The following is a 27,559-nucleotide window of genomic DNA, read 5'->3' as shown; positions in this document are numbered from 1 at the left end:
CTCTCATTTCTCTGTGGTTTCTTCTGTTTTTCCCTTTCACTTCTCTATACGGCAATCAATTGCAAGGACCCTCAATCAACGTAGACAAACTGAGCGTGATATATAATTGTACAGTACACAGCAAACTTGGATTACATTGGCTTTGAGGCGAGCCTTGCATTTCGTTTTCAAAGTGGGGGACAGAAGCAAAACGGCCACATTTTTACCCAGATGTGCTCAGCATGAAGATTTTGCGTCACAATATTTGCGTTACAAAGAGTTTAAAGAAGGCATCTTGTAAGGGCCCTTGTGATGGAAAATGGACCAAGACAATGGTCGGCTTTGGGCCAGAGGATGATGACTTCATGGCTGAACTGATCTACAATTATGGAGTGGAAGGATATCGCCTAGGCAATGACATCCTCGGTTTAACTCTGCAGTCTAGCCAGGCTGTCAGCAATGCTAAGCGGCTTGGTTGGCCCCTCACTGAGGTTGAAAAGGGCCTCTGGCTGAGGCCCCAGGAGGTTATCGCTTCTTCTGGACAAAGAACAGCCTCCCAATGATCCTGTACAGAAGGTGTGTCTGGCAGGGTCTGACCTGCAGAAATCAATACGCTGCTCCTCCCTTCTGGGGATGAAGGTGAAAGAGAGAAATGAGGAGAAGAAGATTGTGCTGATAGGATTCACAGACACTCAGTGTAAACTAGAGATTCACAACATTGTTGGGACTGTAGATCATGGGACAGCCTTCGAGTGGATAGCATTCTAGTGTCCATGTGAGCAGTTGGCAGATCCTGAACCCTTGATGACAAAGGGAAACCACAAAATCCTTACTCTCTTGGTTAGCCTGGAAACCCCTGGGAAGGCTACAGTTGAAGTGGTCATTTGGGCTGACTCTCTCTCTCTCTCCCTCTCTCTCACACTAACTATCTCTGCTTTATTGGCATGGGAAACATATGTTAACATTGCCAACGCAAGTGAAGTAGATAATATACAAAAGTGAAATAAAACATAAAATGAACAGTAAACATTACACATACAGAAGTTCCAAAAGAATAAAGACATTACAAGTGTCATATTATGTGTATACTGTATATACAGTGTTGTAACGATGTGCAAGTGGTTAAGGTACAAAAGGGAAAATAAATAAAAATAAATATGGGTTGTATTTACAATGGTGTTTGTTCTTCACTGGTTGCCCTTTTCTCGTGGCAACAGGTCACAAATATTGCTGCTGTTTTGGCACACTGGTATTTCACCCAATAGATATGGTAGTTTATCAAAATTGGGTTTGTTTTCGAATTCTTTGTGGATCTGTATAATCTGAGGGAAATATGTGTCTCTAATATGGTCATACATTTGGCAGGAGGTTAAGAAGTACAGCTCAGTTTCCACCTCATTTTGTTGGCAGTGTGCACATAGCCTGTCTTCTCTTGAGAGCCATGTCTGCCTACAGTGGCCTTTCTCAATAGCAAGGCTATGCTTACTGAGGTTCTACATAGGCAAAGCTTTCCTTAAGTTTGGGTCAGTCACAGTGGTCAGGTATTTTGCCACTGTGTACTCTCTGTTTAAGACCAAATAACATTCTTGTTTGCTCAGGTTTTCTGTTAATTCTTTCCAATGTGTCAAGTAATTATCTTTTTGTTTTCTCATGATTTGGTTGGGTCTAATTGTTCTGCTGTCCTGGGGCTCTGTGTGTTTGTGTTTGAACAGAGCCCCAGGACCAACTTGCTTAGGGGACTCTTCTCCAGGTTCATCTCTCTGTAGGTGATAGCATTGTTATGGAAGATTTGGGAATCGATTCCTTTTAGGTGGTTGTATAATCTTTTACGTTTTTTTCTATATTTTGATAATTAGCGGGTATCGGCCTAATTCTGCTCTGCAGGCATTATTTGGTGTTTTACGTTATACACTGAGGATATTTTTGCAGAATTCTGCATGCAGAGTCTCAATTTGGTATTTGTCCCATTTTGTGAATTCTTGGTTGGTGAGCAGACCCCAGACCTCACAACCATAAAGGGCAATGGGTTCTATAACTGATTCAAGTATTTTTAGCCAGATCCTAATTGGTATGTCACATTTTATGTTCCTTTTCATGACATAGAAGGCCCTTCTTGCCTTGTTTCTCAGGTCGTTCACAGCTTTGTGGAAGTTACCTGTGGCGATGATGTTTAGGTCAAGGTATGTATAGTTTTATGTGTGCTTTAGGGCAATGGTGTCTAGATGGAATTTGTATTTGTGGTCCTGGTGACTGGACCTTTTTTGGAACACCATTATTTTAGTCTTACTGAGATTTACTGTCAGGGCCCAGGTCTGGCAGAATCTGTGCAGAAGATCTAGGTGCTGCTGTAGACGCTCATTGGTTGGTGACAGAAGCACCAGATCAACAGCAAACAGTAGACCCTTTGACTTCAGATTCTAGTAGGGTGAGGCCGGGTTCTGCAGACTGTTCTAGTGCCCTCTCCAATTCGTTGATATATATGTTGAAGAGGGTGGGGCTTAAGCTGCATCCCTGTGTCACCCCACGGCCATGTGGGAAGAAATGTGTGTTTTTTGCCAACTTTAACCACACACTTGTTTGTGTACATTAATTTTATAATGTCGTATTTCTATCTATCTCTCTCTCTCTCTCTCTCTCTCTGCTTCTCTTTCTCTCTCACAGTCTTTATCTCTCTTACACACACTGTCCTTTAATTCAATTTGATTCAAAGGGCTTTACAGGAAACATATGTTTACATTACCATAGCAAGTGAAATGGATAATGAACAAAAGGAAAATAAACCATCAGAAATTAAAACATTACCCTCACAAAAGTTTTGAAATAATAATTTCAAATGATATTATTGGCTATGTGCGGTGTTGTAATAATGTGCAAATAGTTGAAGTACGAAAGGGAAAATCAATAAACCGATATAAATAGGTTGGATTTACAGTGGTGTTTGTGCTCCACTGGTTGCCCTTTACTTGTGGCAACAGGTCACAAATCTTGCTGCTGTGCTTGCACACCTAATAGATATGGGAGTTTATCAAAATTGGATTTGTTTTCAAATTCTTTCTGGGTCTGTGTAATCTGAGGGAAATATCTGTCTCTAATATGGTCATACATTTGGCAGGAGGTCAGGGAGTGCAGCTCAGATTCCATCTAATTTGTGCACATAGTCTGTCTTTTCTTGAGAGCCAGGTCTGCCTACAGCAGCCTCTATCGATAAGAGGCTATGCTCACTGAGTCTACAACGACACAGGATGAAACCCAGATCAGTCAGGAAGCTAAAGCTTGGTCGCAAATGGATCTTCCAAATGGACAATGACCTCAGGCATACTTCCAAAGTTGTGGCAAAATGGCTTAAGGACAACAATGTCAAATACTAATTGAGTGTATGTAAACTTCTGACCCACTGGGATGAAAGGGAACCGGGAAGACTAAAGAGAAGGAAAAACACGCTGGGACAACTTGACAAGACGAACTGGCAACAGACCGACAGAAAACGCAGGTATAAATACACAAGGGATAATGGGGAAAATAGGAGACACCTTGTGGGGGGTGGAGACAAGCAAGAGACAGGTGAAACAGATCAGGGGGTGACAGAGTCTGTACATCGTCAAAGCTTTTCTTAATTTTGGGTCAGTCACAGTTGTCAGGTGTTCTGCTACTGTCTACTCTCTGTTTAGTGCCAAAAAGATTTCCAGTTTGCTCAGTTTTTGGGTGAAGTAATTATCTTTTTGTTTTCTCATGATTTGGTTGGGTCTAATTGTATTGCTGTCCTGGGGCTTTGTGGGGTCTGTTTTTGTTTGTGAGTCCCAGTACCTCTTTCTCTATCGCCCTCTCTCTTGCTCTTTCTCTTTCTTTCTGTAACTCCACTCACAAGGACAGAACAAGCTGCTCCTTCCATGTCACTGTGATACTGTAGATATCTCCCCAAACAAAAATATATTCCTACCACCCCTCCTCTGATTCTAAAATTGGTCTAATGCCCAAGTCTCCTCCCTTACAAAATATGTTGTTGGTTTTAGAAGGCAAGAGGTGGAGCAACAGAAAGTGATAGTGAGTGAGCAAAAGAAAGGGAGAAGGAAAGAGAGAGTGAGCTGTCTAGACACCCTACTCTTCTCGAAACTCTTCACCATGTGTCACGTTATGTACAGAACATCCTAACCCTAATCATGGAGCAGGGGATGCATCCCAAATGACACCGTATTCCCTATATTGTGCACTTCTTTTGACCAGAGCCCCATGGGCCTGTGTAGTGAATAGGGTGCCAATTGGGAGTCCGCCTCCTTCCTCCTAGCTCGCCAGTGTTTACCCAATCTGTTTAATCAGGAAGTGACCACCCACGGATTGGAACTGGGGATGGGGACAGGAGTACAGGTTCAAATTCATTTGGCACACTGTAGCAAAATGTTTTGCAACCGGAAATTAAAACGAGCATTTCTTATTGGACAAGTTCAGGTAAAGACCTCCCATTTGTCTGTTTTTTTGTTGTTGAAACATTTGATGCATAATGAACCAGACCCAGAAGAACAGGAGTACAGAGTACCTTCTAGAGCTGCCAAATGAAGCAGTGTATATGTGTGTGTTAATGTACGATGTGTACTAGACCTACTAGAGCTGCCAAATGAGCCAGCAGAATCAGGCTAATCTATATGAGCTGCGCTTACAATGCTAGGGGGGGTTCCCCTTACATTCTCGCCCATTTTTGTTCTCTTGCTATATTTTCTCTATCGTATCTCTCTCTCTCTCTCTACCCATCTCTTTCTTTCTCTACCTCAGTCTCTCTCTTATCCTCCTTCCCCATCCATATTTCTCTCTATTTTACTCTCCCATTCTCTCGTTGTCTTTCTCTCCAATATAGACTTTGAAATGTGTCTTTCAAATCTGAGGACAAGTGTCTCCTGTCGCTTGATTCACCATAGAACATTGTTGATTCCACCCCCCTTTCAGGACAAGACAGACAGGTAGGACTATCTGTCTGTTTGATGCTGCTAGGTGTAAATTGCAGGAAATTACATTTACCGGCATTCCCCCACGAGTATTGACAATACCTCTCCCTTTATTCAAATACCGCTTTTATGTTCGACTTCGGCCCAAATGGCCACCTATTCACTATATGGTGTTCTAGGGCCCACAGGGTTCTGGTCAAAAGTAGTGCACTATACAGGCAATAGGGTGCCATTTAGGATACTACCCTGTAAATTGAGTGGGGGGAGGAAGGGAGGAAAGGAAAATGGTATAAAAACTGAATGCTCACACCGCATGAATGATAATTGTGTTTCTGTGGGTTGCTTGGTTACCGTTCACATGAAATTGGAGGTTGTGGAGAATTGTGATTCCGCTGTGGGTTTCCTTGCGCTGCTGTGCGTGAGCCGGCGCAAACACACTCCAGGAAATAGCACCATCACTTTGATATCATTTTTGAAAACAGTTTATGGGAGAAAGAGAGTTTGCAGAGAGACAGAATAGGCTGTATGACCTGTCTGTGCAGACAGATCAGACATTCTTCAACTGTTGTTTCGTCATTTCACGGAGAAAGCAGGCGTGCCAAAACTTGGATCACATTTTCAGTAGCATAAAGACACATGGATATTTATGATAATATATTCTGTGCTCTTTCATGTCAGTCCAGAGAACAAACTAAAGAACCCAATGTACCATCCAGACAATGCATTTGTTATTGGGATTGACACACACACACACACACACACACACACACACACACACACTTCTGTTAATGACTGGCATCCTTTAACGAAGTGCGACTCGCATCGCACCTCATTTGCACATTCTAACCTTCACCCATAGACCCAATACATCTCCTCTCTCAGTATTTCTGCCAGGAAGATCAATAATTTAGGAGAGGCGAGGGAGATGAGGACAGGACAGCACAGGCGACAGAGAGGAGGGGAGAGATGAAGGGAGGAGAGGAGAGGGGAGGAGGAGAAGAGTAAAGAAGAGGAGATGTAACATTCTAAATGTTCTGTCTGGTACAGTGATCTAGTGACCAGTGGTATTTTCTAATAGGCACAATACACCTATTCCCCCCCAAAAAGTATTTGCCTATTTGAGGTCAAGTAGTCCACCTACCGAATGTGATGAAAATGTATGGTAATCATAATTAACTTAAGTTAATGAGAACTACTTATTGACATATTGTCACACCCTGACCATAGTTTGCTTTGTATGTTTCTATGTTTTGTTTGGTCAGGGTGTGATCTGAGTGGACATTCTATGTTGTGTGTCTAGTTTGTCTGTTTCTGTGTTTGGCCTGATATGGTTCTCAATCAGAGGCAGGTGTTAGTCATTGTCTCTGATTGGGAACCATATTTAGGTAGCTTGTTTGGTGTTGGGTTTTTTGGGTGATTGTTCCTGTCTTTGTGTTTGTTACACCAGATAAGGCTGTTTTCGTTTTTTCACGGTTCTTGTTTTGTATATTGTTCTATTTTCATCTTTATTAAAGATGTATCAAAAATAACCACGCTGCGTTTTGGTCCGCCTCTCCTTCCCAGGAAGAATCCCGTTACACATATTCACATTCAACTTCCCTCATCTCTTTTGTCTAATTGTGTGTGTGTGTGTGTGTGTGAGAGAGAATGAGTGCATGCCTGCGTCCCCGTGTTTGGGTATAAGACCAGTATTGCTGGATGATTGAACCCAATTGATGAGGCCAAGAGCCTTTGCTGCATAACATTACTGGGGACTCGGGGTGGTTTGGGTCGTGGGTAGATTCCAGTGTAGGCTGGCTGGAGGAGCTGTAGAGGGACGGGCTCATTGAAATGGCTGGAATGGAATCAACGGAACGGTATCAAACATATTGAAACCACATGTTTGACTCTGTTCCATTTATTCCACTCCAATGAGCCCGTCCTCCTATATTTCTTCCCACCTGCCGCCACTGGTAGATCCTTGGCATGGGAATAAGGTATTGCTGGATTCCCACGTGGCTAACCTAACAGCCTTTGCAGCCTAGCTAGCATTACTGTGCCTTGGTTGTGCTGGTGGTGGTGGTGGGAAGTACATTCTGGACATAAGAATAGTAATATTGGATGATGCATGTTGGTGTATCCCACTATATGGCTCTGGTCTTGGGGTATCACTTCTTCCTATTGGAACATCTTTCATGACTATCGGAGCTCTGCTGCATGCATCATAATCCATTTCTTAGAAAAAATAGAAAGGACAAAATACTGTTCTTGGAAATAGTGACAAGATACACTATGTGAATATAAAAAACGATGTCCAAATGCAACCTGCCAGCCAGGTTAGGGAGACCGTAGATAAATGAACTGTCCCGTAGAAGGTGTTGCCCAGCTTTAACCATGGAAACTCATATCTGAAAATGTACACTGAGTGTACAAAACATTAGGAACACCTGCTCTTTCCATGACATAGACTGACCAGGTGAATCCAGGTGAAAGCTATGATCCCTTATAAATGTCACTTGTTAAATCCACTTCAGTCAGTATAGAGGAAGGGGAGGAGACAGGTTAAAGGATTTTTAAGCCCTGAGACGATTGAGACATGGATTGTGTATGTGAGCCATTCAGAGGGTGAAGGTGTAAGACAAACGATTTAAGGGCCTTTGAACAGGGTATGGTTGTAGGAGCCAGGCACACCAGTTTGAGTGTATCAAGAACTGAAATACTGCTGGGTATTTCACGCTCAACTGTTTCCTGTGTGTATCAAGATGGTCCACCTCCCAAAAGACATCCAGCCAACTTCACACAACTGTGAGAAGCATTGGAGTCAACAGGGGCCAGCATCCCTGAGGAAGGCTTTCGACACCTTGTAGAGTCCATGCCCTGAAGAACTGAGGCTGTTCTGAGGACAAACTCAATATGTTCCTAATGTTTTGTACACTCAGTGTATATACAAATATTGGAATGTTCTTATAGTTTTTTATATGGTAAATTATAAAAACAATGTTAAACCTATAACGAACGCATTTATTTTGTAGAATTGACCTTGTCAGAACATACAATTGTATTATAATATTCATGTAATTAATATATTTTGTCTCAAATGTGTCATACCATGTTCATGTAGGAAATTCACCACAATCATGTAATCAATTGTGTACGTCATTTAAGGCATATAAGTTAACACATAATCAACTACACCACTGACATGCAGTGCCTTCGGAAAGTATTCAGACCCCTTGACTTTTTCCACATTTTGATACGTTACAGCCTTATTCTTAAATGGATTAAATAAAACAATTTCCTCAGCAATCCTCACACAATACCCCATAAAGACAAAGCAAAAACAGGTTTTTAAAAATGTTGGCAAATTTATTAAATCCAAAAACCAGAAATACCTGATTTACTTAAGTATTCAGACAATTTGCTATGGGACTCAAAATTGAGCTCAGGTGCATCCTGTTTCCATTGATCATCCTTGAGCCGTTTCTACAACTTGATTGGAGTCCACCTGTGGTAAATTCAATTGATTGGACATGATTTGGAAATGCACACACCTGTCTATATAATGTCCCACAGTTGACAGTGCATGTCAGAGCAAAAAACAAGCCGTGAGGTTGAATGAATTGTCCTTGGAGCTCCGAGACAGGATTGTATTGAGGCACAGATCTGGGGAAGGGTACCAAAATATTTCTGCAGCATTGAAGGTCCCCAAGAACACAGTCACCTCCATCATTCCTAAATGGAAGAAGTTTGGAACCACCAAGACTCTTCCTAGAGCAGGCCCCCCGGCCAAACTGAGCAATCGTGGGAGAAGGGCCTTGGTCAGGGAGGTGACCAAGAACCCGACGGTCACTCTGACAGAGCTCCAGAGTTTTGCGCTGTAATTTTGTCAGACTTGGACTTCAGGCACCTAAAGACTCAGACAATGAGAAACAAGATTCTCTGGTCTGATGAAACCAAGATTGAACTCTTTGGCCTGAATGCCAAATGTCACGTCTGGAGGAAACCTAGCACCATCCCTACGGTGAAGCATGGTGGTGGCAGCATCATGCTGTGGGAATGGTTTCCAGTAGCAGGGACTGGGAGACTAGTCAGGATTGAGGCAAAGATTACCTGAGCAAAGTACAGAGCGATCCTTGATGAAAACCTGCTCCAGGGTTCTCAGGACCTCAGACTGGACTGAAGGTTCACCTTCCAACAGGACAATGACCCTAAGCACACAGCCAAGACAACGCAGGAGTGGCTTCGGGACAAGTCTCTGAATGTCCTTGAGTGGCCCAGCCAGAGCCTGGACTTGGACCAGATCGAATGTCTCTGGAGAGACCTGAAAATAGCTGTGCAGCAACGCTCTCCATTAAACCTGACCGGGCTTGAGAGGATCTGCAGAGAAGAATGGGACAAACTCCGTAAATACAGGTGTGCCAAGCTTGTAGCGTCATACCCAAGAAGACTCAAGGCTGTAATTGCTGCCAAAGGTGCTTCAACAAAGTACTGAGTAAAGGGTCTGAATACTTATGTTAATGTTTCATTTCCTTTCTTTATTTTGATACATTTCCCAAATTTGATAAACAGTTTTTGCTTTGTCATTATGGGGTATTGTGTGTTGATTGATGAGTGGTAAAAAAAAATATTTAATCAATTTTAGAATAAGGCTGTAACGTAACAAAATGTGGAAAAAGTCAAGGGGTCTGAATACTTTCTGAAGGCGCTGTATCAGGAAAGCCATTCAACATCTTACCAGATACTTATTAGATTTTTGTACAAATCCTCTCCTGCCATACAAGGCTCTAATTTGATTTTCAGAATTTGTTTCCTTAAAATCTATAGTATATGATCAAATGCAGCTGGTCATCGGGGTCCATAGATACACATATGACAACTAATAAACAATACAAAAAAATTATAGATGATAAAATTCCACCAGGTGAGTCCATATTTAATAACCACACCACGAGATCAAATGACCAACCAGGTCCACACATTTTACATCAACTGATAAACAATGTGAAAATGTAATAGTAGATGATCTAATGCCAACAACAGTGAACGAGTGACCTTTCAACCCTCTCTAGCATTAGTGGAGGAGGATGTTAAAGGTGGATGAAGTCCAAGAGGCTGACAAAGTCCCAGCGCAAATCAGCCGCTGATGTCGGAATCATCTGTCACCTCTCTTTATAATGTACCTCACCCTTCCCTTTACTGAACATAATGGCTGGAAGGCTTAGCTGAACATAACACAACTATTACACACACACACACACACACACACTGTCATCTCATATCTCAAGTATGGAACATACTGTACACAATAGAGAGAGAAATATGTGTACATGCCTGCGTGTGTTCACGCACGTGTTCTGTATGCAAGGTGCACGTATGCGCTTGCGTGTGTGTGTGTGTGTGTGTGTGTGTACTAGCGAACCTAATGGAGGTCGTAGCACCTGGGTGATTACACCCCTCCAAGTATCCCTCTCATGGGTAATTTGGAGCTGCGTGTTCTAGAACACGCTGACAGACAGGAAACGTAACCATGACAAATAAGGCATTTCTCCAAGTTGTAATGTGGGGATAATGGGCCTGCTACAGGTCCTCTCCATTATGGATGGATGGTTGGTTCTCCCCCTCAGTGCTGTGTGTTGATATGAATCACCATAATGGCTGTTGTTTTAGACTGATGAATTAGACTTGGCGTTTTAATGGATTATGTACAAGTTCAGTGAGTGTACGTGTGTTTGGTTGTCAGGCTGAATTTAAGATGGAAATGATTATTTTTGTGTCCTGTAGAGTCGAGGACTTGTATGAGTCATTGTAATAGATGTTATTTTCAACAAGATGTATGTGTTCGACACGTGACAGACTGAAATTCCTGTTATTTAACATACACTGCTCAAAAAAATAAAGGGAACACTAAAATAACACATCCTAGATCTGAATGAATGAAATATTCTTATTAAATACTTTTTTCTTTACATAGTTGAATGTGCTGACAACAAAATCACACAAAAATTATCAATGGAAATCAAATTTATCAACCCATGGGGGTCTGGATTTGGAGTGACACTCAAAATTAAAGTGGAAAACCACACTACAGGCTGATCCAACTTTGATGTAATGTCCTTAAAACAAGTCAAAATGAGGCTCAGTAGTGTGTGTGGCCTCCACGTGCCTGTATGAACTCCCTACAATGCCTGGGCATGCTCCTGATGAGGTGGCGGATGGTCTCCTGAGGGATCTCCTCCCAGACCTGGACTAAAGCATCCTCCAACTCCTGGACAGTCTGTGGTGCAACGTGGCGTTGGTGGATGGAGCGAGACATGATGTCCCAGATGTGCTCAATTGGATTCAGGTCTGGGGAACGGGCGGGCCAATCCATTGCATCAATGCCTTCCTCTTGCAGGAACTGCTGACACACTCCAGCCACATGAGGTCTAGCATTGTCTTGCATTAGGAGGAACCCAAGGCCAACCGCACCAGCATATGGTCTCACAAGGGGTCTGAGGATCTCATCTCGGTACCTAATGGCAGTCAGGCTACCTCTGGCGAGCACATGGAGGGCTGTGCGGCCCCCCAAAGAAATGCCACCCCACACCATGACTGACCCACCGCCAAACCGGTCATGCTGGAGGATGTTGCAGGCAGCAGAACGTTCTCCACGGTGTCTCCAGACTCTGTCACGTCTGTCACATGTGCTCAGTGTGAACCTGCTTTCATCTGAAGAGCACAGGGCGCCAGTGGCAAATTTGCCAATCTTGGTGTTCTCTGGCAAATGCCAAATGTCCTGCACGGTGTTGGGCTGTAAGCACAACCCCCACCTGTGGACGTCGGACCCTCATACCAGCCTCATGGAATCTGTTTCTGACCGTTTGAGCAGACACATGCACATTTGTGGCATGCTGGAGGTCATTTTGCAGGGCTCTGGCGGTGCTCCTCCTGCTCCTCTTTGCACAAAGGCAGAGGTAGCGGTCCTGCTGCTGGGTTGTTGCCCTCCTACGGCCTCCTCCACGTCTCCTGATGTACTGGCCTGTCACCTGGTAGCGCCTCCATGCTCTGGACACTATGCTGACAGACACAGCAAACCTTCTTGCCACAGCTCGCATTGATGTGCCATCCTGGATGAGCTGCACTACCTGAGCCACTTGTGTGGGTTGTAGACTCCGTCTCATGCTACCACTAGAGTGAAAGCACCACCAGCATTCAAAAGTGACCAAAACATCAGCCAGGAAGCATAGGAACTGAGAAGTGGTCTGTGGTTACCACCTGCAGAACCACTCCTTTATTGGGGGTGTCTTGCTAATTGCCTATAATTTCCACCTGTTGTCTATTCCATTTGCACAACAGCATGTGAAATGTATTGTCAATCAGTGTTGCTTCCTAAGTGGACAGTTTGATTTCACAGAAGTGCGATTGACTTGGAGTTACATTGTGTTGTTTAAGTGTTCCCTTTTGAGCAGTGTAGTTGTATGAAGCACTGTTAAGAACGACTGTTGTTTTGGACTCAACCAACAGTCAACGAATCATATTCCTGAACTTTACAGACGTCACATTGAAGTTGAGAATGAAACCCCTAGAACTTTATGCCGTTGTAGAGTTCAGTGACTGTACGTTTTGTCACGTTCCTTTTTCACATTCCTGTCACGTACATAAAGAACATAGTATGTCACGGCTGTGTTCAAATCCAAGGATTCCTTCATCTTGGAGCTGTGGAGCATCTTACCCATTTGAAATAATTATGCTAAAATGTAATGTAGAGAGTATGCAAATATAATGTATCCACTGAGTAAAATGTGACAAATTTCAACCCTGTTAGCACACTCAGTACCATGTTTTCATGAAATTCAGAGTAAGCTGACATGTACAGCTAATCTCTCTACGAATTAAGCCCTTTACACACACACACACACACACACACACACACGTGGGTGTGCATAATCACACACCTTCCTTTGGGATCCCTTTTAGTCCAGTATGATTCCTTCCAAGTATACTGTGTTTGGGTTGTGGTGTGGGTCTGGCTTGCTATTGGTCTGGAGATAGCTGAATAGGCCAATCGGTGACGTGCAGAGGTTGTCTCAGTGGGGGCAGGTTCATCCTGTAGACATGGTTTATTGTTACTGGCACTGCTGTGGGTTCTTTGCGGCGTGCTCTTTTCCCGTTAAACCCCCTAGAGTCTAAGGGCCCGGGCTGGGTTTCTAATAAGCTAACATATGTAATTGTTTTAAGATGGTCATACCAAGTAATTGTTTGAATTTTAGGACCCAACAAAAATAATAATTTGATGAAACATTACATTTGGCTTTCCTGCTATTAGCCAATAACAACACATTGAATAACATAGTCAAAAAATACATTAAAAGGAAGCATATTTTGAAGTGTCTGTCCTATATCTGAGAGCTATAAGAAAGCTCAGGAAATGATTACATATATTTTGACCCATATTTAACCCTTTTTTGGCACTAAAGTACCTCCATACTTTCATTCCGTTTTTAAAACTGGTACAGGGTTACTTCAGACGAAGCTTGTAAGCATCGTAGAGCAAAATCTGACATGTACGTGTTCGTGAGAGTCTCCTCTTTCTACAGTGGGGTAATTAGTTTGTAGCGCGTACTGTTTGGTCGCTACAGACATTTGCATGAGAAGACAGACTTCCGGGATGTCTCCTGGTTTAGCTCTACCAGCTTCCACCGCTGATGGTCCGCGGACAGTAGCCCATGCAGAAACAGATATCTCTATCTAAAACGGATTAATTTTGATGAGGATTATTTGTATTATGCTAATTAGATTAGAGTCAATCGACTCTAGGGGTTAGTTCTCTTCTTTGAGTTCCATTAGTGATTTTAGTCCTCCGCACACACACACACACACACACACACACACACACACACACACACACACACACACACAGCCCATCCTGTCCTCATATGACACATACAGTTGAAGTCGGAAGTTTACATACACGTAGGTTGGAGTCATTAATACTTGTTTTTCAACCACTCCACACATTTCTTGTTAACAAACTATAGTTTTGGCAAGTCGGTTAGGACATCTATTTTGTGCATGACATAAGTAATTGTTCCAACAATTGTTTACAGACAGATTATTTCACTTATAATTCACTGTATCACAATTCCAGTGGGTCGGAAGTTTACATACACTAAGTTGACTGTGCCTTTAAACAGCTTGGAAAATTCCAGAAAATAATTCCATGTCTTTAGAAGCTTCTGATAGGCAAATTGACATAATTTGAGTAAATTGGAGGTGTACCTGTGGATGCATTTCAAGGCCTACCTACACAGTGCCTCCTTGCATGACATCATGGGAAAAGCAAAATAAATCAGCCAAGACCTCAGAAAAAAAATTGGAGAACTCCACAAGTCTGGTTCACCCTTGGAAGCAATTTCCAAACACCTGAAGGTACCACGTTCATCTGTACAAACAATAATACGCAAGTATAAACACCATGGGACCACACAGTCGTCATACCGGTCAGGAAGGAGACGCGTTCTGTCTCCTAAAGATGAACGTACTTGCGAAAAGTGCAAATCAATCCCAGAACAACAGCAAAGGACTTTGTGAAGATGCTGGAGGAAACGGGTACAAAAGTATCTATATCCACAGTAAAACTAGTCCTATATAGATATAACCTGAAAGGATGCTCAGCATGGAGGAAGCCACTGCTCCAAAACCACCATAAAAAAGCCAGACTATGGTTTTCAACTGCATATGTGGACAAAGATCGTACTTTTTGGAGAAATGTCCTCTGGTCTGATGAAACAAAAATAGAACTGTTTGGCCATAATGACCATCATTATGTTTGGAGGAAAATGGGGGAGGCTTGCAAGCCGAAGAACACCATCCCAACCGTGAAGCACAGGGGTGACAGCATCATGTTGTGGGGGTGCTTTGCTGCAGGAGGGACTGCTGCACTTCACAAAAGAGATGACGTCATGAGAAATGAAAACTATGTGGATATATTGAAGCAGCATCTCAAGACATCAGTCAGAAAGTTATAGCTTGGTGGCAAATGGGTCTTCCAAATGGACAATGACCCCAAGCATACTTCCAAAGGTGTGGAAAAATGGCTTAAGAACAACAAAGTCAAGGTATTGGAGTGGCCATCACAAAGCCCTGACCTCAAGCCTATAGAAAATGTGTGGGCAGAACTGAAAACGTGTGTGCGAGCAAGGAGGCCTACAAACCTTACTCAAGTTGCACTAGCTCTGTCAGGAGGAATGGGCCAAAATTCACCCAACTTATTGTAGGAAGCTTGTGGAAGGCTACCCAAAATGTTTGACCCAACTTAAACAATTTAAAGGCAATGCTACCAAATACTAATTGAGTGTATGTAAACTTCTGACCCACTGGAAATGTGATGAAAGAAATAAAAGCTGAAATAAATCATTCTCTCTACTATTATTCTGACATTTCACATTCTTAAAATAAAGTGGTGATCCTAACTGACCTAAAATAGAGCATTTTTACTAGGATTGAATGGCAAGAATTGTGAAAAACTGAGTTTAAATGTATTTGGCTAAGGTGTATGTAAACTTCTGACTTCAACTGTACATAGTTGATAAGGTTGATAAACCTAAACCTATCCGGATATAGAGCAGGATCTGTAGCACTTTGTGATGATTCAATTGACTGAACAAGCAGTAATAAATCAACACACACAACTGTTTGAACACTGCCCATGCTTGGCTTATAGTGATCTATGAAGCGTGACCATATCACACACACACACACACACACACACACACACACACACACACACACACACACACACACACACACACACACACACACACACACACACACACACACACACACACACAGTGTTGGCAAATAGTGTGAAGCGTGGCTGTCTGAGAATAGGAGCAGGGAAGGGAAAGGGGATACCTAGTCAGTTGCACAACTGAATCCATTCAACTGAAATGGGTCTTCATTTACCTGACTGACTAATTCTGTTGTTTCTGCACTGTACAAAGAGTTCTTGCATGTGTCCACAGTGAATGCAATGTTAAATATTGATTGTGTGTGTGTGTGTGTTTGTGTGTGTGTGTGTGTGTGTGTGTGTGTGTGTGTGTGTGTGTGTGTGTGTGTGTGTGTGTGTGTGTGTGTGTGTGTGTGTGTGTGTGTTATTGAGAAAGAGCAAACAGAACAATGCACTAACAAATATATATATATATAATTGATTATTTTACCTTTATTTTACCAGGTTCATTGAGATTAAACAAATCTTTTCCAAGAGAGACCTGGCCAAAAGAACCGCACACAAAGTTTCCGTAACTTACAACATAAAACACAAAGCACTACAGTTGAAAAACATCAGTTTACATTGAACAGGCACATAGGGTTTGGGAGGAGAGTTCAAATAAGGGTAAAAACATAGACAGCCCACTAAATCATTTCTCACAATAGATTTGACCCTAGCTGTAAAATAATTTGAGGAGACGATCTCCTGTGCTTTCAAGTCTTTTTGTAGCTCGTTCCAAGTAGAGGGGGCAGAGTGAGCTACTGGGATGCTTTTTTACCTAGCTCTGTACGGGCCTTAGATACATTCCTGTGAGTGTAGGAGGTAATTGCCATTAGCCTGCTGAACAATGTAGATTCACAGGTAAAATGGGAGCTGTCTCAGTATGGCCTTGTAAATGAAAACATACCAATGACATAGTCTCTGTCTCCCTGAAGAGCTAAGGAAGGCCAGCCACTGTCACATAGAGGGTACAGTGATGAGTGAGGGTTTTGGTGTTCGTAATAAACCTCAGTGCGCCATGATACACAGTGTCAAGCATACGTAATGATGCAACAGGGGCATACAAGGTATGTACAAGGTATCACCATAGTCGGATACAAGCAAGAAGGTAGAGGAAACAGGTCTCTTTCTCGCTTCAAGTGAAAAACATGACTTACTTTGAAAAATGTAAAACTTCTAATCTTCTTTTATTAGCACCAGCAAAATGTTTAAATTCACTATTTCTCATTAGCATTACAAATGGTTCCCCTTCCTTTCTGACAGCAACACACACACACGCACATCCCAGCCCTTCTGACAACTCACATAGTGTGAAAGTGCAGGCTGTGATCGGTCTAATGGCTTATGGAGTGGTACGTTTAGTGTAAATTACGTTGGAATGTTGGTACTGTAGGAGTGTATGACCTTTATAAAAGCGAGAACAAAACCTTCTGTGGCCAACGATAATGGCTGCATCCCAAACAGCACCCAATATTGTGCCTGGAGGCCCTATGGTTCCTGGTCAAATGTAGGGCACTAAAAATGAAATGGGGTGCCATTTGGGTCATAGATCATGTGTTTTAATGTCTTCATGCTCAAATACCAGTGTGGGTTTTCAATAAGTGTAACAAAAAAACCTGTAAAATCCTCCAATGTTGGTTCGGGTCGTTCATGACCGACCAACCGAATGGCTTAAGAGTAATTACATTGAAAATGACATTTTCTTTAAAAAAGTAACATTTATTTTTCAAAAAGGAACATTGTTTGCATCCCAAATTGAAACCTTTCCCTATATAGTGCACTACTTTTGACCAGGTCCCATAGGGAATAGAAAACCATTTGACACGCAAACATTGAAATGCAATGCAGCTATGATGACTGTAATGTTATTACTCACTGACATGTGTGTGTGTGCGTGTGTGTGCGTGTGTGTGTGTGTCAGTGGAGGCTCCTCAGAGGAGGAAGGGGAGGACCATCCTCCTCAGTGAATTTCATAAAAATAGTGAAACATTAAAATAATTATCCTTTTTAGATAAAACTATACGAAATATATTTACGTCTTACACAGTAATTATGACAACATTCCGAAGAATGTCCTCCAACCTATCAGAGCTCTTGTAGCATGAACTGACATGTTGTCCACTCAAGCAAAGGATCAGAGAATAAATCTAGTACTCAGAGCATAAACTACAGCTAACTAGCACTGCAGTTTATAAAATGTGGTGAGTAGTCGACTCAAAGAGCGAGAAAGACAATAGTTGAACAGTTTTGAACAAATGTATTTATTTTAAAATGAATGAAAAGCAGGAGAGAGAGCTAGCTATATGTCGTTGTATTTTTTTCACTTTCACTTAGCTAGAGAATGCAGCTAGCTAGTTTAGCCTACTCAAACACCTGGCTCAACCCGAAAGGGATGCTAGCTGGCTATGGCTATCTAACATCGGCATTCTTCCAAGTTAAGGTAATCTTTCGGTTTTATTAATTTATTGCCAACAGGGCCCGCCGGTGTAACCGCTAAACTGCTTGCTGACTACACTGTACTGCATGATTGTAGTGAGTTTCCTAATGTGTTAGTTCCAATAGCTATGTTGACTAATATGATGTTAGCTTATTAGGTGACAACAATGTAGGCTGTGTGTAGAGGTTAGCGGTTATGATATAAAGATTTGGTTTAGAAAGTTTTTTTCCCCTGGCCACAACCAGCTGATGTTTTGTGCACTGAAGTTCACAAGCAAAGGGCGAGAGGAGGAGAGCGCGTAGATGCGAGAAGGAATTATACAACGTGCAAAGTGATCCTGCTGTTTGTATGTGGCTGCTATGAAAGTCAACCGTGTCTGCGTGTGATCAGGGGTTTATTCATTCCGCAATTTCGGTTGGAAAACGTTTCTTAAATTTAAGCAAAAGGAATGAAACAGGGATAAACATACCTGAATTTCTCCAATAGAAACTACAGTGGGGACAACAAGTATTTGATACACTGCCGATTTTAGCAGGTTTTCCTACTTACAACGCATGTAGAGGTCTGTCATTTTTTATCATAGGTACACTTCAACTGTGAGAGACAGAATCTAAAACAAAAATCCAGAAAATCACATTGTATGATTTTTAAGTAATTAATTTGCATTTTATTGCATGACTTAAGTATTTGATCACCTACCAACCAGTAAGAATTCCAGACCTGTTAGTTTTTCCTTAAGAACCCCTCTTCTTCTCCACTCATTACCTGTATTAACTGCACCTGTTTGAACTCGTTACCTGTATAAAAGACACCTGTTCACACACTCAATCAAACAGACTCCAACCTCCCCACAATGGCCAAGACCAGAGAGCTGTGTAAGGACATTAGGGATAAAATTGTAAACCTGCACAAGGCTCGGATTGGCTACAGGACAATAGGCAAGCAGCTTGGTGAGAAGGCCACAACTGTTGGTGCAATTATTAGAAAATTGAAGAAATTCAAGATGACGGTCAATCACCCTCGGTCTGGGGCTCCATGCAAGATCTCACCTTGTGGGGCATCAATGATCATGAGGAAGGTGAGGGATCAGCCCAGAACTACACGGCAGGACCTGGTCAATGACCTGAAGAGAGCTGGGACCACAGTCTCAAAGAAAACCATTAGTAACACACTACGCCGTCATGGATTAAAATCCTGCAGCGCACGCAAGGTCCCCCTGCTCAATCCAGCGCATGTCCAGGCCTGTCTGGAGTTTGCCAATGACCATCTGGATGATCCAGATGAGGAACGGGAGAAGGTCATGTTATCTGATGAGACAAATATAGAGCTTTTTGGTCTAAACTCCACTCGCCGTGTTTGGAGGAAGAAGAAGGATGAGTACAACCCCAAGAACACCATCCCAGCCATGAAGCATGGAGGTGGAAACATCATTCTTTGAGGATGCTTTTCTGCAAAGGGGACAGGACGACTGCACCGTATTGAGGGGAGGGTGGATGGGGCCATGTATCGCGAGATCTTGGCCAACAACCTCCTTTCCTCAGTAAGAGCATTGAAGATGGGTCGTGGCTGGGTCTTCCAGCATGACAACGACCCGAAACACACAGCCAGGGCAACTAACTAAGGAGTGGCTCCGTAAGAAGCATCTCAAGGTCCTGGAGTGGATTAGCCAGTCTCCAGACCTGAACCCAATAGAAAATCTTTGGAGGGAGCTGAAAGTCCGTATTGCCCAGCGACAGCCCTGAAACCTGAAGGATCTGGAGAAGGTCTGTATGGAGGAGTGGGCCAAAATCCCTGCTGCAGTGTGTGCAAACCTGGTCAAGAGCTACAGGAAACGTATGATCTCTGTAATTGCAAACATATTCTGTACCAAATATTAAGTTCTGCTTTTCTGATGTATCAAATACTTATGTCATGCAATAAAATGCAAATGAATTACTTAAAAATCATACAATGTGATTTTCTGGATTTTTGTTTTAGATTCTGTCTCTCACAGTTGAAGTGTACTTATGATAAAAAATTACAGACCTCTACATGCTTTGTAAGTAGGAAAACCTGCAAAATCGGCAGTCTCAAATACTTGTTCTCCCCACGGTATATTTTGGAACTGTTGGGCTAATGATTACACGCTAGATGCATGCACGTGTGTGCAAGGGGTAATTGAATCTGTCACTTTGATTACTCAAATGTTTCTCTCGACCTGTGCACCTACATTGTAAACTTTCATTCATAGGTTATAGGTTGTAGCAACCTCATGATAGGTATAGAGAAAATGTATCCTGTAGTAGCCTAAACCTATCAATGTTTACATTGAGGTGGGCGAATGGAATATGACTGACAGTCATCCAATATGCTGTAATGGAAATAAGGCCATGCTCATAAAAACACCGACCGCAACTAGTGTACTGTATGTGTGTGTGAGTGTGTGTGTACCGTTGTTAAGACAATATTAATTTAGTCACCCCCTTATGGGACAATGAGAATGGAGTTGAATAGAAAAACATCCAACCAATGCATTTCAGCGTCACTTAAGCTTCATGTTCTAGTATTCATCAAGTTCCCTTACGGAAAAAACATAATTTCACATGTGGAAAATCACACGATTTCACATGAACTTTCACATGTGAAATCATGTGAAAATGTTAATTTGGAACACTTCATATGTGATCACATGTATTAACACGTATAGTTCCATGTTATCACGTTGGTTTACATGTTGTCACATTATCATATAAACATTACATAAGACCACGTGATCACATGAAAACATGTGTTTTTGGAACACTTCACATGTGATCACGTGAAATTCGAAATGTTTTTTCTGTAAGGGTTGTTTCCCCTCTCACTCTTTCTCTCTCTCTGTCTCTTTCTCTCTCTTTCTCTCTGTCTCTCTCACTCTCTTTCTCACGCTCTCTCTCTTTCTCACGCTCTACGCTCACTCTCTGTTCGACAACCTGTGACGCTGTGTGTGTGTGTTTAAGAAAGAGAGAGAGAGAGAGAGAGAGAGAGAGAGAGAGGCAAAGACACACCACAGGAGGTGGCACTTTATTTTAATTATTTATTTTTATGGGGTGGATCAGCTTTAATATTGCAGATAGATTTAATTGTCTCCGTCATTTCCAATCCCCCATATACTCTACCGGTCAAAAGTTTTAGAACACCTAATCATTCAAGTTAATTTCTTTATTTGTACTATTTTCTACATTGTAGAATAATAGTGAAGACATCAAAACTATGGAATAACACATATGGAATCATGTAGTAACCAAAGAAGTGTTAAGTAAATCCAAATATATTTATATTTGAGATTCTTCAAAGTAGCCTCCCTTTGCCTTATTGACAGCTTTGCACACTCTTGGCATTCTCTCAGCCAGCTTCGAGCTAGTCCCCTGGAATGCATTTCAATTAACAGGTGTGCCTTGCTAAAAGTTCAAGTTGTAGAATTTCTTTCCTTTTTAATGCGTTTGAGTCAATCAGTTGTGTTGTGACAAGGTAGTGGTGGTATACAGAAGATGGCACTATGTGGTAAAATATCAAGTCCATATTATGGCAAGAACAGCTCAAATAAACAAAGACAAATGACAGGCCATCATTACTTTAAGACATGAAGGTCAGTCAATACAGAAAATGTCAAGAACTTTGAAAGTTTCTTCAAGTGCAGTCACAAAAACCATCAAGAGCTATGATGAAACTGGCTTTCATGAGGATCGCCATAGGAATAGAAGACCCAGAGTTACCTCTGCTGCAGAGGATAAGTTTATTAGAGTTACCAGCCGCAGAAATTGCAGCCCAAATAAATGCTTCACTGAGTTCAAGTAACAGACACATCTCAACATCAACTGTTCAGAGGAGACTGTGTGAATCAGGCCTTCGTGATCAAATTCCTGCAAAGAAACCACTACTAAAGGACACCAATAAGAAGAAGAGACTTGCTTGGGCCAAGAAACACGAGCAATGGACATCCACCAATGGTGGATTTTATAGTTTTTTTGTAGATTTTTCACCCCTTTTTCTCCCCAATTTCGTGGTATCCAATTGGTAGTAGTTACAGTCTTGTCTCGTCGCTGCAACTCCCATACGGACTCGGGAGAGGTGAAGGTCGAGAGCCATGCGTCCTCCGAAGCACAACCCAACCAAGCCGCACTGCTTCTTGACACAATGCCCATCCAACCCGGAAGCAAGTCGCACGAATGTGTCGAAGGAAACACCGTACATCTGGCGACCGTGTCAGCGTGCACTGCGCCCGGCCCGCCACAGGAGTCGCTAATGCGCGATGAGACAAGGATATCCCTTCCCTAACCCTTCCCTAACAAGGATAAACCTTCCCTAACCCGGACGACGCTAGGCCAAATGTGCGCCGCCCGTGGGCCTTCCGGTCGCGGCCGGCTGCGTCAGAGCCTGGGCTCGAACCCAGAATCTCTAGTGGCACAGCTAGCACTGTGATGCAGTGCCATTGACCATTGCACCACTTGGGAGGCGACCGGTGGAAATTTGTCCTTGGGTCTGGAGTCCAAATTGGAGATTTTTGCTTCCAACAGCCGTGTCTTTGTGAGACGCTGTGTGGGTGAACTGACGATCTCCGCATGTGTATTTCCCACTGTAAAGCATGGAGGAGGAGGTGTGATGGTGTGGGGGTGCTTTGCTGGTGACACTGTCTGTGATTTATTTAGAATTCAAGGCACACTTTACCAGCATGGCTACCACAGCATTCTGCAGCGATACACCATCCCATCTGGTTTGGGCTTATTGGGACTATGATTTGTTTTTCAACACGACAATGACCCAACACACCTCCAGGCTGTGTAAGGACTATTTTACCAAGAAGGAGAGTGATGGAGTGCTGCATCAGATGACCTGGCCTCCACAATCCCCCACCTCAACCAAATTGAGATAGTTTGGGATGAGTCGGACCGTAGAGTCAAGGAAAAGCAGCCAACAAGTGCTCAGCATATGTGGGAACTCCTTCAAGACTGTTGGAAAAGCATTCCATGTGAAGCTGGTTGAAAGAATGCCAAGAGTGTGCAAAGTTGTCATCAAGGCAAAGGGTGGCTATTTGAAGAATCTCAAATATAAAATATATTTTGATTTGTTTAACACTTACTACATATTCCATATGTGTTATTTCGTAGTTTTAATGTCTTCACTATTATTCTACAATGTAGAAAATAGTAAAAGATTAAAGAAAAACCCTTGAATGAGTAGGTGTTCTAAAACTTTTGACCGGTAGTGTATAAATATAGTGTATATATTATGTAAAAAATATAGATGTAGATATATTATAATTTATTTATATATATTTTCCTTTATTATTTTCCCCTAACCCTATCTTCCCTAATTGGAGTAAACTAATGAACAATAACACTTAGGCTTCTCCTTCCAGCTTATTCACACTATATACATTTTACAGACACATTATATTTTACATTAGTTATATTTTGTTTTAGTCCCATCCTTCAGCTCCACTCAACCCCTCTGATCTATCCCTGAACACCATTCAGTTTTGATTCCTATTTGCCATATATCTTTCCAACTGTGCCGTTTCACAAAAGTTCTCTCTATTCTCATAGTTTCCACAAATTATAAATGAAAGAAAAACATTTCTGCTTACAGTATTATTATATTATTGATCGATTGACTCTGACTTTTCAGATCACCCTCTCTCCAGAGTTAACTCCAGGTATGTGTTGCAATTCTTCATCTGTTCCTGGACCTGCAACCAACAGCCAGCTACGTATGGACAGTATCAAAACAGATCGAACGATTCTGTCTCGTTGCAGCAAAATCTGCAGAGCTGGGATTGTTGTATCCCCCATATATACCGTATACCAGTCTATTGGTTGCAAAATCTTTTTATAATAATTTATATTGAAAAAAGGAAAATGTAAATGTAATGGTATCAGATACATTAAACCTGTGTTTTCCATGTGTTTGATGTCATTCCATTGTCCTCCCCTCAGCAGCCTCCTGTGACACACACACACCCTGTGTACATCGTCTAAATAATTGTATTTCCTGGAAAAAAGCGACTGACCATGTTTCACGTTGACACCAGTCACATACCAGGCTGTGTGTCATTGCTGTTACAGGATTAAAGGAAAACACACAATATAAATGTCATTGCTGTTATGAGTATACCAGACAGACATGTAATATAAGATTGATCTTAAATTACCTCACTGATCCACAAAAGGGTAAATGTAGACAAGAATATAAAAAAAATCACAAAACATAAATGAATATGATGTAAAATTGAGCATTAGTATAATTTTTATTGTACACAAACTTCATGTTCATATCTATCAAAGAAAGAGGATATAAACAGTGAGGGGTGTTGTATTTGTGCTGGTTTTTGGAGTGCTGCTTTGTGCTGCGCTACATGAGAGAGCATGAAAGATATGCTTCCCAAACGGCACCCTATCCCCTACATAGTGCACTTATTTTGACCAGAGCCCTATTGGCCATTTGGGACATAATCTAAGAGAGGTGGTTATTTAATGCACCTCAGAGAGCTAGAAGAACAATGCGGATGTTAAACCTACATGACGAGCAAATATTTAAGCTGGGAATGAGCCTTGTCGCGTGGACCTTAAAACGAAAAACGGGTGCATTAGCAAATATACATTTGTTACAAGACTGTGTGTCTCTCTCTCTGTCTTTCTCTCTCTCTCTCTCTCTCTCTCTCTGTCTCTCTCTCTCTCTCTCTCTCTCTCTCTCTCTCTCTTTCTCTCTCTCTCTCTCTCACTCTCTCTCTCTCTCTCTCTCTCTGTCTCTCTCTCTCTCTCTCTGTGTTTATACTGTACGTTTATTTGATCTTGAAAATGGGTGGCAAATAGGTTCAGTTGGACGCTTTTATCAATCTTTAGATTGAATTAGCAATGACAGTTGGCTACTGTTTAATAGGACCTAATCCACATCAAATAATAATCAATTGTCATAAACCGGAGATGATCATATGCTCTAAAATAGTTGATCCACAGTAACTACGTAGTCTATTGCCTTAACTCTAAGCCTACTAGACAACCATAATGAAACAATCTCTCACTTTTCTTTCAAAAGCATGGGCTTTGTTCTGTTCTTCAGATAGACTTGTTCACAGTGACATTTGACTATTCTATTCCACTTGATAGCTCAACTTGTATCCAGAACCATCCATTATTATTAGCCAGGCTGCATCACATCTGGCTGGAATTGTAATCCCATAGGGCGGCGTACAATTGGCCCAGTGTCGTCCGGGTTTGGCCGGGGTAAGCCGTCATTGTAAAATAAATAAGAGTTTGTTCTTAACTGACTTGCCTAGTTAAATAAAGGATCAAATTAAATATTCAAATACTTCTGACAGCTAGTGGAAAACTGTATTCCATCCCACTTACAGCCCATGGATTTATTTACTGTTTGGGAAGAAAAGGCTTTTAAACTATGCCGATGTATTGGTTGCATGGCAGCACAGGTCATAGTAAAGAGAAGCTCTTGTAGAGAGTCTGCAGGGAGTCACTTTGTTTGTATCTCTCTTGAGCAACACATTGTTAATCAATACAGTTGTGTGTGTGTGTGTGTGTGTGTGTGTGTGTGTGTGTGTGTGAGAGAGAGAGAGAGAAACAAAGAGTGCATTTTAGAAATAAGCCTTGGCCCCTGAAGCAACTCCATGCTCTCTCTCTCCTCTCCTCTACCGCTTCAACCACATCTGCCCTCTATCCTCTTATCCTTCCATCCTCTCACCCCTCCCTCAATCCCTTCCCACAGGGAAAGACAAATGGGAAGTTTTTAAATACATCTTCTACATCAACAATCGCTGAGAAAAAAGGCAGACATATGCCTCATGTTTTTGATTTACAAAGAAGCCTTATATCCTTAGAGCTTATTAGTGGTTAGTGGATGGCAGGAAGGATGGGTGGGTGGATGGAAGGATGGGTGGGTGGGTGGGTAGGTGGAAGGGTGGATGGAAGGGTGGATGGAAGGATGGGTGGATGGAAGGATGGGTGGATGGGTGGATGGAAGGGTGGATGGGTGGATGGGTGGGTGGGTGGGTGGGTTGGTGGGTGGATGGATGGATGGGTGGGTGGGTGGGTGGAAGGATGGATGGATGGATGGATGGATGGAAGGAAGGAAGGAAGGGTGGATGGAAGGATGGATGGATGGATGGATGGATGGAAGGATGGATGGATGGATGGGGGAATATAAAAATAAGACACAAAGCAGGTCAAATGCTAATTATTTGACACAACGGTTGTGTTACAACTGGTATTGTTGTGTCTGACAACGGAGAGCTTCACTGCACAAAAGCGATTACACAACCATTGATTCTTGACAACCTTTGTTTACGTAAAATTGTGCAGACAAACTCTCTGCTGTATTAAAACAGTTGTGTCAAATGTGTTGTACGTCAGTTGTACAACCTGAGTGTGTACGGGGCCATGTACAGGGAGAGGAGTGAGAGAGTCAGTTGTCCGTGTGAGTTGCTGCGTGGAATGCTGATGAAGTAATCATTTGATCCTTCTTTCCTCACAACAGGCAGATCTGTCCATCCGAGCAGCGGCAGGAAAAGTGGAGAGGAGAGCTTAGGGGAGGGAAACCATCTGCTCTACTCTCTAAACTCTCTCTCGCTCTCTTGTTCTCTTTCTCTTTCTCCCTCTTTCTCTGCTCACATGTTGGTAGTTTTGTTTGTTTCATGGGGAATTACTCAGACCATGGGGGATTTTCTCAGCAAAATAGTGAGATCGAATCTTTCACGAAATGAAAAATGACCCCAAAAAGCAGCAGATAGTCCGTGGTATTCCATTTGTCATGAACTACTATGTGGTACAGTAGGATTTTTATTTTATTTTTTATTTTACCTTTATTTAACTAGGCAAGTCAGTTAAGAACAAATTCTTATTTTCAATGACGGCCTAGGAACAGTGGGTTAACTGCCTGCTCAGGGGCAGAACGACAGATTAGTACCTTGTCAGCTCGGGGGTTTGAACTTGCAACCTTCCAGTTACTAGTCCAACGCTCTAACCACTAGGCTACCCTGCCGCCCCAATGTCCAGTCAGAGGCCTCATTTAAACATTCACACACTTTTAGTTCTCTTATAACTGGAGTATTTTCCTGATCTCAGGTCTCATGGGTCAAGGAAAAGTGCTGATCCCATATTGATATATATAAACAGAAACATTACCCCATAGCCCACTTTAAGGATGTGATCTTAGAGAGAGGAACGTTTTCCTGGATGTGTCATCCCCCAGTGATTGGTCCAGAGTGTGTGTGTGTGTGTTATCTCTCTGACCCACTCAGCATGGAGCCAGATGGAGCCTGTCCAGAGTTCCTAGTAGTCTATCCTCAGGGTCCCTGGGGGGCCAATATAACAAACAGCCAGCTTATTCTGGTCCCTCTTACTAACAAACCCCTCTCCCTCTTCTCCCCCCCAGTCGTCCTCCAGCTCCACCATCCCTCCCTCCATTGCTCTCACATCTGGGGACCTCTCCTCCCCCCTGCTAAGTGGCTAA

The 27,559-nt window shown here is 42.3% G+C and overlaps 1 pseudogene; it reads left to right on the top strand.

The window, feature by feature from the left end:
• The first annotated feature begins 206 nt into the window (after positions 1–206).
• LOC110487266 (glyoxalase domain-containing protein 4 pseudogene) lies at positions 207–27,559 on the top strand (annotated as a pseudogene).

The sequence above is a fragment of the Oncorhynchus mykiss genome, chromosome 13 (genome assembly GCF_057628025.1).
Source record: "Oncorhynchus mykiss isolate SJ-2025 chromosome 13, ASM5762802v1, whole genome shotgun sequence".
Lineage (NCBI taxonomy): Eukaryota > Metazoa > Chordata > Actinopteri > Salmoniformes > Salmonidae > Oncorhynchus > Oncorhynchus mykiss.
This window is presented reverse-complemented; position numbering and strand designations above follow the sequence as displayed.